Source organism: Stenella coeruleoalba (genome assembly GCF_951394435.1).
Source record: "Stenella coeruleoalba genome assembly, chromosome: 8".
In the NCBI taxonomy this organism is placed as follows: domain Eukaryota; kingdom Metazoa; phylum Chordata; class Mammalia; order Artiodactyla; family Delphinidae; genus Stenella; species Stenella coeruleoalba.
In genome coordinates, this window is record NC_137154.1 from 42,186,560 (window position 1) to 42,199,278 (window position 12,719).

Genomic DNA, 12,719 nt, shown 5'->3' on the forward strand with positions numbered 1-12,719 from the left:
GTATCTTCAATTGTTCAAATTTACATCATAAATTACTGAATTAAAGCAGGTTACTTGTGTTCAACCTCCCTTAAATAGAAGCAATCAAAATGTATCTCCTGCCTTATCCAACATTTTACACTGACTTATAAGTCTGGCTGAAGACTCTTTCAAAATTATTAATGAGGAAAATGCACAGGGAGGAGAGAAGGTGATTCTACTAAACCCAAGAGCCTAAATAAAACACTATAGCTTCTTGGCTTATAAAAATGAAAACTTAGCAAGTGAAATAATCTTCTCTATGGTCAACGCTGCCGGTAAAAATAATTCTAAACTGATGCACAGTGTCTAAGAAATGTTGGTTACATTTAGCACAGATTACAAACTCAGTTACCTACAGGCCATGTACAGGAGCGGGGCTTGGGCAGGGCCGGGCAACTGGAGAAACAAGTCCCCATAAGAGAGACCACCATACTTCATCACCGCCATGAGGGTCCAGCGCTGCTAGACTTTCAGATTTTTGTAAAGATCTGGAAATCCAGATTTCTAGATAATATCTACCAACTTTTAAATGTTACCCACTAACTTAAAGGTTTTAAAACATTGTGAGCACTTAACAAAATACATCTGCAGGCCAGATGCAGCCAATAAGTAGAGAATTTTCAACCTCTGTCTAAAAGTATCTACATTTTAAATTTTTGTTTGATTTCATTTTTAGAAGGATGGGAGGAGACAATGAAATGGTATGGGATGGAGACAAACACAAGAAAGGCAAGCAGTTGATGTTAAGAAAATATTTCTAACATACTTGAGAAAGCAGTGGTATTTGTCTACATCAAACGCTGAATAAATTGCTTACATTTCTTCAGCTATATTAGGTACAAAACTCTGAGAGTGAGAATTTCTTGAGCAAGTTCTCAGGAATTTGTCCTAAGCAAATGCCCACAATTTACTGTCAATGGACTTACGAGCACTTACTATACCACTATGTATTAAAAGTTTATCATAAAAAAATTAAAATAATATGAGCAGCCACAGAACTGATCCTCTGTGCCAGGGGCTCGTCAGACATTGGGCACCTGGGATCACCAATGTGGGTCACACAGCCTCTGGTCAAGATTCCAATTAAGGCCTGTCTGACAAATCTCCCTCCAAAACAAAAACCAAAACCAGTAAAGAACTTAGACTCAACATCATAAAATTGTGCTCTGTCATTTTTTTCAAAGCCAAAACAATAAAAGAGTTATTTGTGCTAATAATAATATCTGCACACAATTTGCAATTCACAAAGTGCTTTTCCCACACACCCATCTCATTTACTGCTCACAGCCTTTACCTGTGCATTTTAGACTTTGTATGCTGTCCAAAGTCTTCTTACAATTATTGACAATGCTACTTTTCAAAAACAACAGTCAAATGATAACAAATATTTGGCATTTTCTACACACCATGTACAGTGCTAAGCATGTTTTCATTTCACCCTCACAAGGACCTCACAGAGGTGCTTACTATGATCATCATCCTGTTATACAGGTGAGAAAACTGAGGCTTAGAGAGCGTGGGTGATCTGTCTTAAGCCCCACCACTAGTAGGTGCAGAGCCGACACTGTGAAGCAGGTCTGCTTCCAGGGCCTGAGACCATTGTGCTGGGTGTCCCAGAGGCTGTAGGGTGATCTCAGTTTGTTTCCAGCAAATGTAAGGAAGCCAGGGGCTTCCCTGGTGGCGCAGCGGTTGAGAGTCCGCCTGCTGATGCAGGGGACACGGGTTCGTGCCCCGGTCCGGGAAGATCCCACATGCCGCAGAACGGCTGGGCCCGTGAGCCATGGCCGCTGAGCCTGCACGTCCGGAGCCTGTGCTCCGCAGCGGGAGAGGCCGCAACAGTGAGAGGCCCACGTACCGCAAAAAAAAAAAAAAAAGAAAAAAAAGAAAAAAAAGATGTAAGGAAGCCGGAAGCCGTGGCTAGCGTCCTCCTGCTCCCCACCCCGCCCCTGCCCATGCCCACTTTCCCCACTTGGTCAGAAACCATTTTTAATTTTAATTTTCCCACTCAAAACCAGTGTGAATCTCTCAGAGCTCAGCCAGCCGGGCCCCGGAGGCCTGGTGAGGCGCCCCTGGGGGACCGGGCCTCCCTGCTGCCAGCTCGGGCAATGTAGCCTGGCGCCCTGCCAGCCTGCCAAGGTCTAGATGGGGCTTTCACATCACTGCTGTCTGAATGGGGTCTGGGAAGGGGGTCCTGATAGTCACAACAACCCTATGAAATGGTCGGAGAGGTACCAAAGTGGGGATGGGGAAAAGGGGAGGCGCCTTCAGCTAGAGAGAGGAGGAAAGATCTGTTTAGCCAACAGCTCTGAAATATCTATTATTCAGAGCCCTACATTAGACCCCTGAGAGAAGGAGGCATGGTCTCTAATGTGCACGAGGATAAATTATGCAAGTAAAAACATCGAGCAAGAAACACACACACACCCCATACATACTCACCAGCACAGGTATACCCCACACACTCGGAATCATGGTGCAACTGCTCTTAGGGTAGTAACTTCGGTCCTCTTACCCCCTCTGTGGCCCCCTCAGCCCTGACTATACAAGACACTGCCCGGTCACAGAGGCCACACCAGGGAGGGTCCCGAGCAGCTGCAGAAGGACAAGGAGGACAGGAACACAGGTCAGGATGGCCCATTGTGGTCAGAGCCATCCCGAGCGTGTGCAGGTCCAGAGGAGCAGAGGACGGGTGAGGGCTCTGTCCTGGGGCAAGAAAGGGGTCGACTTCTTTATACAAGGATGAGGATGGGTTCACAAGGTGGAGGAAAGCAAAGGGACAGACCCAGCTAGGGACAGACGCTTCCTTAGCACCATTAGCTCTGACACGGAAACAGGAGGGGAGGGTGCAGGCTGAACTGTGGGGACCCCCCAGGGAGTTCACGTTCACAGCCCAGACTCTTGTGATGCAAGGGGCAAGGAGATCCAGCGGGTGAGCGGCTGTCTAGGCAGGCAGGCTGTCGGTCAACTCTGCCCTGAGTGCCTGCCTAGAGGTCAGGCTCCTGCCGTCCTGGGGCTTACCAGGCTGCCCAGCGGGAGAACGAACATTCATTCATCTATAACCACACAAACAAACATAAAATGGCCTCTGGGGTGAGTGCTGAAATGAGTGGGAGGATGCCTGGCAGAGGGGCCTGCAGAGTAGAGAAGAAAGGGCAGAAGCACAGACCCAGTCAGGCACCTGGGGACAAACCCTGCTCGCATGCCCACAACTGATCTGGGCCTCAGTTTCCTTGAAAGGTATCTTTGGGGTAATAATGATAACCCTGACCTCAGCCAACACCTACTGAGGCCCTAATACTAAGTGGTTACCCACCAAGCACTTTGACAATGTCTGCCCCATTGTGGGCAATCAATAAGCAGTATAAAGTGATAACAGTAATGGTGATGATAAGACCTAGGTTTCTTATCAAGGTCAGGGAAGGCTTCCCAAGAAGAAGCAAATCAGCTGATATCTGAAGGCTGAATGGGCATGAACCAGGCAAAGCAGAAGGAAAATGCATTCCATGCTGAGGGAAGAGCTTCTGGAAAGTCCCTGAAAGGGAAAGCAGCAGCATCATCAGTATTTCCAGGCAAGAAAAGCAGCCCCAAGTGCCCGCTGGAGCACCCTGGTCAGTAGGACACGTCTGTGTTGAAAATGGCTTCTGCTTCAAGGAAGCCTTCCCAGATTACTGTGAACCCCCAAAGAAAGCCTGCATTCTCCGCACAATTTCCCAGTTCTGTGGCAGAACCAGGAAGTGAAGGAGAGGCAACAGCATCAAACTGAAAGCCCCACATGAAAACATGAGAAGGTACCAGCCTAGCACCTAGGTGCATCACAGCAGCTCCCATGGTAAATAGAGACACAGACCTGGCATCCCTGTGCTCAGAGCCTCTTCCTATTTGCTACTCCTCAGTATTCACTGAGGACTTTACAAGGTTCCAAATGAAGATAAAGATGCCGTCGGGCACCTCCACAAAGGACCACCAGCTATCCTCATCCCCCAGCCAGAAAAGCACTCTCAGCTTGAATGTGAAAGGGAGAAGCTGTCAGTGGTTAGCAAGAATCATTATTTTGGCTAATTTAGGAAACTTGGGATTCATCCAGGAAGCTGGGTGGACCTCACTCCTCAGCATTCCTTGATGGACTATTTTTCACTTTGCATTGCTTTACTATCCCATCAACAACGGGAGTTAAAAATAAAAAAGTCAGGGGCAAAGAATATAGAGAAGATATATTCCCGAGGCCTCAGTAGACTGAGAGATGCAATAGGCAACCACAAACCCAGGCCCACAACAACCTATCCTGCCATCAAAACTGAGAAGCAAGGAGGCCCCACCCAACTCAATAGCCAATGAACCTCCAGTTTCAAATACATTTGATCACGTTATAAATCTGTTGTCTGGCTGCGCAAACAGACTTTGCTATCCTCACTCTTTCAACAAACACTTCCTGAACCAGGTACATAGTGCTGGCACCGAGAACCCAGAGATGTGTGTGTGTGTGTGTGTGTGTGCGTGTGTGTGTGTGTGTGTGTGTGTGTGTTTGTGTGTTCCCCACCCTTAAGGAGCTCAGTTTACTGAGCATAACAGATAGTAAATCAACAGTTACGCCAATAAATGTTTTGGGAGAGAGAGAGATGCAGGGTGTTCTGGAAGCCAGGAGGAAGGTCACCTCCAGGTCACAGAGAAGTGCAGGGTGGGGAAGGAAGGTGTCCAGAAAATCAGAAACTTGACCCGAGTTAGCGAAATGGGGAGCAGGGGGTGGGTCATTCCCAGGAAAGGGCCCAGTTCTGGCAAAGGCACCAGGAAGTGATGGCTGTTGAGAGGCCGGGCTGATGTGAGAAATACGGGTTAGGGAAAAAGTGAAATAGGGAAGGTGGCCAAAGGCCAGTTATGAAAAGACTGCAGGCCCGCTGTGGGGGTTTAAGTTCTATTCTATAAGCAATGAGGAGCCCCTGGAGAATTTTAAGCAGGAGAAAGCCATGATAGATGTGTGAGTTAGAAACATCATGCTGCTAGGAAGTGGAGGTGGACTGAAGGAGGACAAAAGTGTGCCCGGGAGACCAACCAAGAGGCTGCTGAAACAATCCAAATGAGGAGTCCTAAACGAAGGGGTGGGCAGGGAGTGACAAATTAGAACATGGGCTCTTCCAGAAAAGGTGACCAATGGAAGACGACAGTTGAGGGAAAGGACAAAGCCAAGGGTGACTCCTGCAGTCGACATGACTGAGGGCGTGCAGTCCCATCCCAGGCAGGCACCACAGGGAGACAGACACACTGGGTACCAGGCGAGGGCTGAGTTGGAGGTGCCCACAGGATAGGAGCTAGGAACGAGGGCTGGGCAGAGGTTCTGGGCTGGATCTGCAGATCTGGGTGACTTCAGGAGAGAGGTGAACAGTGGATGAGCTCACCAGGGAAGAATACTGGGACTGACCAGAAAGGGATCAAGCAAAACCTTATTAAGCTAAAGGTAGAGAAAAGAGAACCGGCACAGCAAGCTGCGGAGTCGAGGTCTACGGAGTTGGAGGAGAACCAGGGGGTGGCAGGCCAGACAGGAGGGTGAGCAGAGGAGAGGGGCCAGGAGGGGAGCGCTCAGCCCTGCCAGAGGCAGGAGGCTGCTCTGGCCCAGGAGGGAGCTCTCGCTGGGGGGAGCAGTTAGCTGGGTGTTAGCAACCACAGCCAAGCAAAAGAATTAAAACAGAGTGGACAGCTTAGACGACATATGTGCAGTCACCCCAAAGTGCATTATTATGACTTTTTTCAGAGGATTATCCTGCCTGCCTGACCTCAGACTGCACATCTCACCTGTCTATTCTGTCTGTCTCCCCTGCTGGCTCATCTGCCTCATGAGGACAGAACCTGTCCTGTGTCACCTGCAAAACTGCCGTGCCGACGGCAGTGCCTGGCACACAGAGGTGAAGCTCCTTGTCCCAAGTTGCCTGGCTCACTAGAAACAACAAATATTCAATCAGCACATGCTACACGCCTGATACCAGGCTGGATGCTGGGGGTAGGGTGGGAAACAAGTCAACGCAGGACCCTGGCCTCGGACATTGAAGTTGGAGGTGAGCAGAGAGAGATGCAAGTATTTAAACAAAAAGTAGATTATAACTGCCTTAGAGCTAGGACTGGAATCTGACTGTCATGCCTTCTAGTGAGATTTCCTTTCCAAGCCCAAACCTGCCACCTTCTGCAACTAAATGAAAATTTCAGCAGGGGAAACAGTTAGTGTTTGAAGTTTGGCCTTAGTCTCCCCCAAGGATCCCATACTGCTTCCACACTTTTAATAGACTCCTAAGGAGCAGAAATACCCACCACAGCCTCTGAATATTTACTTAAGAACTCATTCTGTCTCCAGTCCTTCTATGTAAGTTGGAGGAGAAATTCCACACCCAGGTGGGAGAAAACAGAAAGTGGCCTAAACTAAGGGGGTCAGATAGGTCTGGGTTCAAATCCCTTGTAACCTCAGGCAACCTCTTGTGATTTAATTTCCTTATTGCTGAAGTGGGAACACTAATTCCTCTTTCACAGGTGGTTGCAAAGATGAAATAAAATGATACCTACAGAGTACTCGGCACTATGCCTGGGATATAGTGAGACTTCACTAAACGGAGGCTCCAAACCAGTTCCACCTGTTGCTTTTATGACTCCATCTCTAACTGCTATATTTGCAAAAACCGACCCAAAGACTACTCAGAATTCAAACCAAGGAACATACACTCGAAATGCTTGGCACATAAATTGCTATCTAGTTGAGCGACTTGAGGAATTATCGCAAATTCCCATACTTGGGCAGGCTCTGCAGTAAGGAGTTTAATTTCCGTTTCTTGCTCTACCCTATTTTCTCCTCCAACTCAGGCAAATGCAACTATTTCCCCAACAGATCACATCTTGTCTCATGGCAAGGGTCCAAACATGGGCTAGATTCCGTTGGTGCAAGTTATGACAGAGCTCAGAACACCACACCTCAAAGAAAGCATAAGAACGCAATCACAAGCCCAAGGTACACACAAACTCCCAAACACACTTGGCTCCAGAGACGGACAAGAGAACTGGTCGTGGCTTGCTTTGCTTGCCTCAAAGCTAAAGAAAGGGTTATTTTGGCATGCAGACGCTGAAATCTTTGTGTCTCCGTTCTTTTACCATCCAAACTCTCCGTAAGTGGTCACTTTTACTAACGTAGCTGATTCTTTACCCGTCATTTATGATGGACCCTGTGCAACCTGGCTTCCTCCCCCCTTCCCCCCTCCCCACATCTCATTCTCAAGGCCAGCGGTAGCCACCTTGTCACCAATTCGGCAGCCTTCCCTCAGGTCCCTTCTCTGTGGTCTCTGCTGTCCCATCCTCTTCCCTTCCTGGGACTCTCTCCTTCAGCCCTCTGCTCATCACGGGGAGAACTTATTAATCCTATGGTTTCTGTTCTACACCTCCAGACCTACCCTTCCCAGCCCTGGCTTCAGCCCTGCATTTCTTTTTTTCTAAAAAGATTTTTTTTGATGTGGACCATTTTTTAAAATAAATAAATAAATTTATTTATTTATTTTTGGCTGCGCTGGGTCTTCGTTGCTGCGCATGGGCTTTCTCTAGTTGTGGTGAGTGGGGACTACTCATCACAGTGGCTTCTCTTGTTGCAGAGCACGGGCTCTAGGCACGTGAGCTTCAGTAGTTGTGGCTCACGGGCTCAGTAGTTGTGGCTCGTGGGCACTAGAGCACAGGCTCAGTAGTTGTGGCACACGGGCTTAATTGCTCCGCAGCATGTGGGATCTTCCCGGACCAGGGATCAAACCCGTGTCCCCAGCACTGGCAGGCAGGTTCTTCTCCTCACTACAGTGCCACCAGGGAAGTCCCGATGCGGACAATTTTTAAAGTCTTTATTGAATTTGTTACAATAATGCTTCTGTTTTATGTTTTGGTATTTTGGTCACAAGGCATGTGGGATCTTAGCTCCTCAAGCAGGGATCAAACCCGCACCCGCTGCATTGGAAGGTGAAGTCTTAACCACTGGACTGCCTGGGAAGTCCCCAGACCTGAATTTCTAATTGCCTACTAGACATATCCTGTGGATGAATCAGTACCATCTCAAATTCAGTGTATCAAAAACTGGACGCATCAACTACCCTTCTCCATCCCCAATAGCCACATTTCTGTCAATGTTACCATTGTGAACTATCAAGTTTAAACTTTCATCTTATTTGGCTCCTGTCTTTAAAGTCTAAGAAGACCATAAATCCTACCATTCTTCCTTTGCAATATCTCTCCTGTTGGACCTTTTCTCCATTTTAAGCACTGTTAACCACATGACCTCACACCTGGATTGCTACTGCTGCCTTGGAACAGGACCCATGCTTCTTGTCCAGCTATCAGATGAATGCTCCTAACTTGTTACTTTGGCCATTTCACTTCTTTGCCCCAAATAACTTCAATGGCTTCCCACTGCCTTCAGGACAAAGTCCAAGTGCCTTAGCCCAGCACAGCATTCAGGGTCTAGAAAAGGAGTGGGCAAACTACAGCCCACAGGCCAAATCCGGCCCACGACCTGTTTCTGTAAATAAAGCTTTTTTGGAACACAGCCACACCGTCATACACATATTAACTATGGCTGCTTTCCCACTATAATGGCAGAGTTGAGTAGCTATGACAGAAACCATATGGCCTAGGAAGCCAAAAATATTTACCATCTGATCCTTTACAGGAAAAATTTGCTGACCCTGGTCTAGAATAGAATAATCAACCACCAGCAGATCCTGAAGAAGTTCTTACTCACCACTCCTTTGGATGAAGTTTTTGTTCCTGTGGGTCTTCTGCTGAGCCCACTTTCTTTACATCTTACACCCACCTTCTCAAGCCTGAAAAGCTTATTTCACTCCCCCCCGGACTGGTCCATCCTTCAAAATGCAGCCAAAGCTGCACCTCTCTGTGAGGCCAGCTGCGTCCATCCCTTGCACCCCTGGGTGTTTCTCCTCTGGCTTCTCCCTCTGCACCTACTGCAGAAACCTACAGTGGGATCCACTTCTCCTGTGGATCTTTTCCACCTATACTGTAGGCTTCTCTAGGGTCCAGGCTTGGTACCCTTCACAGAGCAGCACCAATGATAACTACCTTGCCCTTCATTCCAAATACCAATCCTTGACAGCATAATTTGGTAAGAAGGCATCAAACAAACTTACCAATGAAGGCCTAGCATTCCACATTTGAAAAGTTAAGCTTGGGTCCAAAAGCATGCACTCTAGCCAGCACCACCTAAAAGCCAATGAAATAAGAGTTTAACTTTAAAAGAGAATATTTACATGTTTTCTTTAAATTTACAACCCCAATAAGTTTTGATTTACTGTCCTCCCAGGATGTCTATCTCTGCTTCTCTGCCTAGAAAATACTGCTCATCCTTCAAATCCACTGGACAGCCTTTCCCTGGAAGCCATCCCAGTGTCCCTGACAGGCCAGGCACCCTCCTCTCGGCTCCCATGGAACCTCGGTGAGACATTTATGGTAACATGCGGTACAATGTAGCATAATTTCTTATTTGGGAATGGGGTCCCTAGACTGTAGGCTTATCAAGAGAAGTGATCTGAGAAATTCACCCCTTCCCTTACCTCCAGTGCCTAGAATACTACGGGCATTTAGACAGTCCTCAATAAGTATTTGTAAAATGGGTGGAAAAATAACCTACTCAATTCATGAACACATGCCCAGGCATCTAAAATTCTGCTAGGCCGCAATTTTCATCAGAGAAATGCATGCTTCAATCCGAGTGCTTTTAATAGGCAACGGGTTTAACAGGAAGGATTAATGAGATTAAGCTTCTAAATGCACATCTCTGGAATGACACTCCCATGGGCAGAAACCTTTAGAGGCTCCCAGAGCCCAAGAAGGCAAGCCCAACTCCACAGCCAGGCTGCCAGGCCTGCAGCAACTGGCTCAGCCTGAGTCTGCAGCCTCAGCTCCTGTGATCTCCCCCAGCGGATGCTTCAATCTAGACAGATAGGACTGGTGCCCAGACCCTTCTCTCAGCATTCCTTCCAGCTGGATGTCTTCCTCCCCTTCTCTCCACGTGATCTCCCTCTACTGAAATGACTTCCATTTCAACATCATAGTCCCAACCAAGGTCATGGTGGGGCTCAATAAGATTTTTTTTTCCTTTCTGATTTTGTGTGTGTGTGCGTATGTGGTGGTAAAACACACATAACAAAATTTACGAGCTTAGCCATTTTTAAGTGTGCAGTTCGGTGGCATTACACACATTCACACTGTTGTGCAACTACTACCAGTCACCTCCAGAACTTTTTTTTCATCTGCAAAACTGAACCTTTATACCCCTTAAACAACAACTCTACCTTCTCCCTTCCTCTCAGTCCATGGCACTCAAAAAGTTTTTGTGGAATGAATGAATGAATCATTGAACGAATGAAGACATGAATTAATCTGACCTCAACCCTCCCCACAAAAGCCAGAAGTACTGTCTGTTTCTGCTGGGCTCCCACGATACTATCTTCACATCTTTCTCAGACTTGTTTCAATCAATCTTAAATGACCCTTTTTTGCACACCTGTATTCTCCTTCAAGGCGGGAACTATGACTTATTTGAAAGGCTAAGTTTGGGTCCAAAAGCACGCATTTAGCTTCTCCTCCATGTTGTTAGATCCAAAGGGTGAGTCTGAGTCCTCCTCTTACAGCTTTTGCTACCAGTGAATCAAGCCCTCTTGTTTGACCACTCTCTTCACTTGGCTTCCAGGCTAGCACTCTGGGTTTCCCATCTACCTCACTGGCTGTTCTTTCCCTTTGCTGGTTCTTCCTCATCTCCCCACCTCTTAATGTAAGAGTGCCCCAGGGCTCGGTCCTGGTTCTCCTGTCTTCTCTGTATTCCTTCAATCACCCCCTGGGTGATCTCACCTAGTCTCATATTACCTATAGGCTGAGGATGCCCAGATTTCTCTCCAAGTGCAGACCTCACCTCTGGACTCCTGGCTAATATATCCTACTGCCTGTTTCAGGTAAGATGTCAAGTGGACAGGAGGTCTGTGTGAGATGTGTTCCATGTCTCAAACTTGACACGTCTCACACAGACCCCTGATCTTCCCCCAGACCTGCTCCTCCAGAATCTTATCCATCTCAGTTTAAGGCCATGGTCTTCCAGTTGCCCAGGCCAAAGATTCGGAGTCATTCTCGTCTTGTCTCGTCTCTTTCTCTCTTATTCTCTATCCAATCCTCTGGTTTCTACCTTCAAAATATATTCACAATGTGACCATTTCTCACCTCCTCCACCATTACCAGCCTAGATTATTGCAATAGCCTCCTAATTGGTGTCCCTGCTTTCCCTGCTTCTATTTTTGGTGTCACTCCCACTTCCACCCATAGCCTATTCTCAATACAGGAGGGAATCTGTTACAACATAAATCAGATTATGTCATTTCTTTGCTTAAAATTCTTGCAAGCCTTCCCAGCAAGGACAATGCCAAAAGGATAAATGTTTCCAGAGCAGACCTGCAGGCCCTGGGGCAGCGATGGGGGAGGCAGGGCCTTCAGGCCTGCATCTTCCTCTCAACCATCTATTTCTCGACTGGCAGTCCTGACACACCTCCTATTATCTGATTCCTTAAAGAAAGGAAACTTTTTAAAGGGAGAAAAGTAGAATCAATCAGCTTCCTTTTCCAGTTAGGACACCACAAGAAGCCAGTAACACCCACATTTCTTAAGAAGCAATAAGAAAGATATGTCAAGTCTGCCACCACTTAATGACTAGTTTCCAAAGAGAAAGCTAGCCTCTCAGGGAACAGTTGGTGCTGGTGGTGAGTCCTCCTGAAGCACCCCCTGCCCCCTCCAGCTGTTCACCACGCCCTATTTGCCTAATTGTCTCCAGACTCTGTCCCCCTCCTCAACCCCTCGACGCTGTGGCTGGAGGGTGAAGTCCAAATGACATAAGGATCCAAAGACTTGAATTAGCTCAGGTCTCATCTGTTCTCCCCAGAACTACAGCAGCAGCCTCTCTACCAGTCTCCCCAGCTCTCCTCATTTACTTATTTCCAACTACAACTTTACACAGTGATAATTTTAAGAAAACCTAAATTTGATCAAGTCCCCTGCTTTAAAACTCTCCAAAGAGTTCCTACATTGCCATACTATAAATTCTTCAGAAGATATTATACAGTGAACCATAGTAAATATTCTTTTCTATCTTCCGTAGATGCTTTTCTTCTGCCTTCTTCCTTAAAAGTCCTTGCTTGCGAGCCCCCTGGTGGCCTAGTGGTTAGGATTCCGAGCTTTCACTGCCATGGCCCGGGTTCAATCCCTGGTCGGGGAACTGAGATCCTGCAAGCCATGCAGTGTGGCCAAAAAAAAAAAAAAAAGGCCTGGCTTGATCTAATGGGGGTGGGTAAACCATCCGGCTCAGATTAGTCTACTCCCTGCAACAGTGATAGGTCAAAAAGGATAAGCACATCGCCCAAGCTGGGCCAACCATAGCCTTTCTCTAGGATCAATATATGGATGCAGAGAAAGGAGTTCTCCCTTCACTGGAATTGGTAAGCGGGAGCTGTCAGCAGTGGTGCCCCCCAGGGAGGGTGGCCTGTCTGCAGTAGGAAAGACTGATGTCAACACACAAAGAATGTAAGGTGCCAGATAGACCACCAGCAGCGTCAACTCCCATTCCAGAACCTCTTGCTTTTGTGAACTCCTACAGCACCCTTCCCAGTTATGGAACCAAGAACTACCCACTTATGCCTCAG

At 47.4% G+C, this 12,719-nt stretch overlaps 1 protein-coding gene across 8 annotated transcripts in view; it reads right to left on the bottom strand.

The window, feature by feature from the left end:
- The window catches only part of BMAL1 (basic helix-loop-helix ARNT like 1), a 104,425-nt gene that overhangs the window by 64,289 nt on the left and 27,417 nt on the right, over positions 1-12,719 (bottom strand). For 6 of the 8 annotated variants that reach the window (XM_079929439.1, XM_079929441.1, XM_079929435.1 and 3 more), the window contains exon 2: positions 9,168-9,240. The exons of 1 other annotated variant lie outside the window; for it this stretch is intronic. The gene's annotated coding sequence lies outside the window, so the exon portion shown is untranslated. Of the gene's footprint in view, positions 1-9,167; positions 9,241-10,543; positions 10,568-12,719 lie in introns of those variants that run through there. One more of the 8 variants, XM_079929436.1, reaches the window with a different exon arrangement.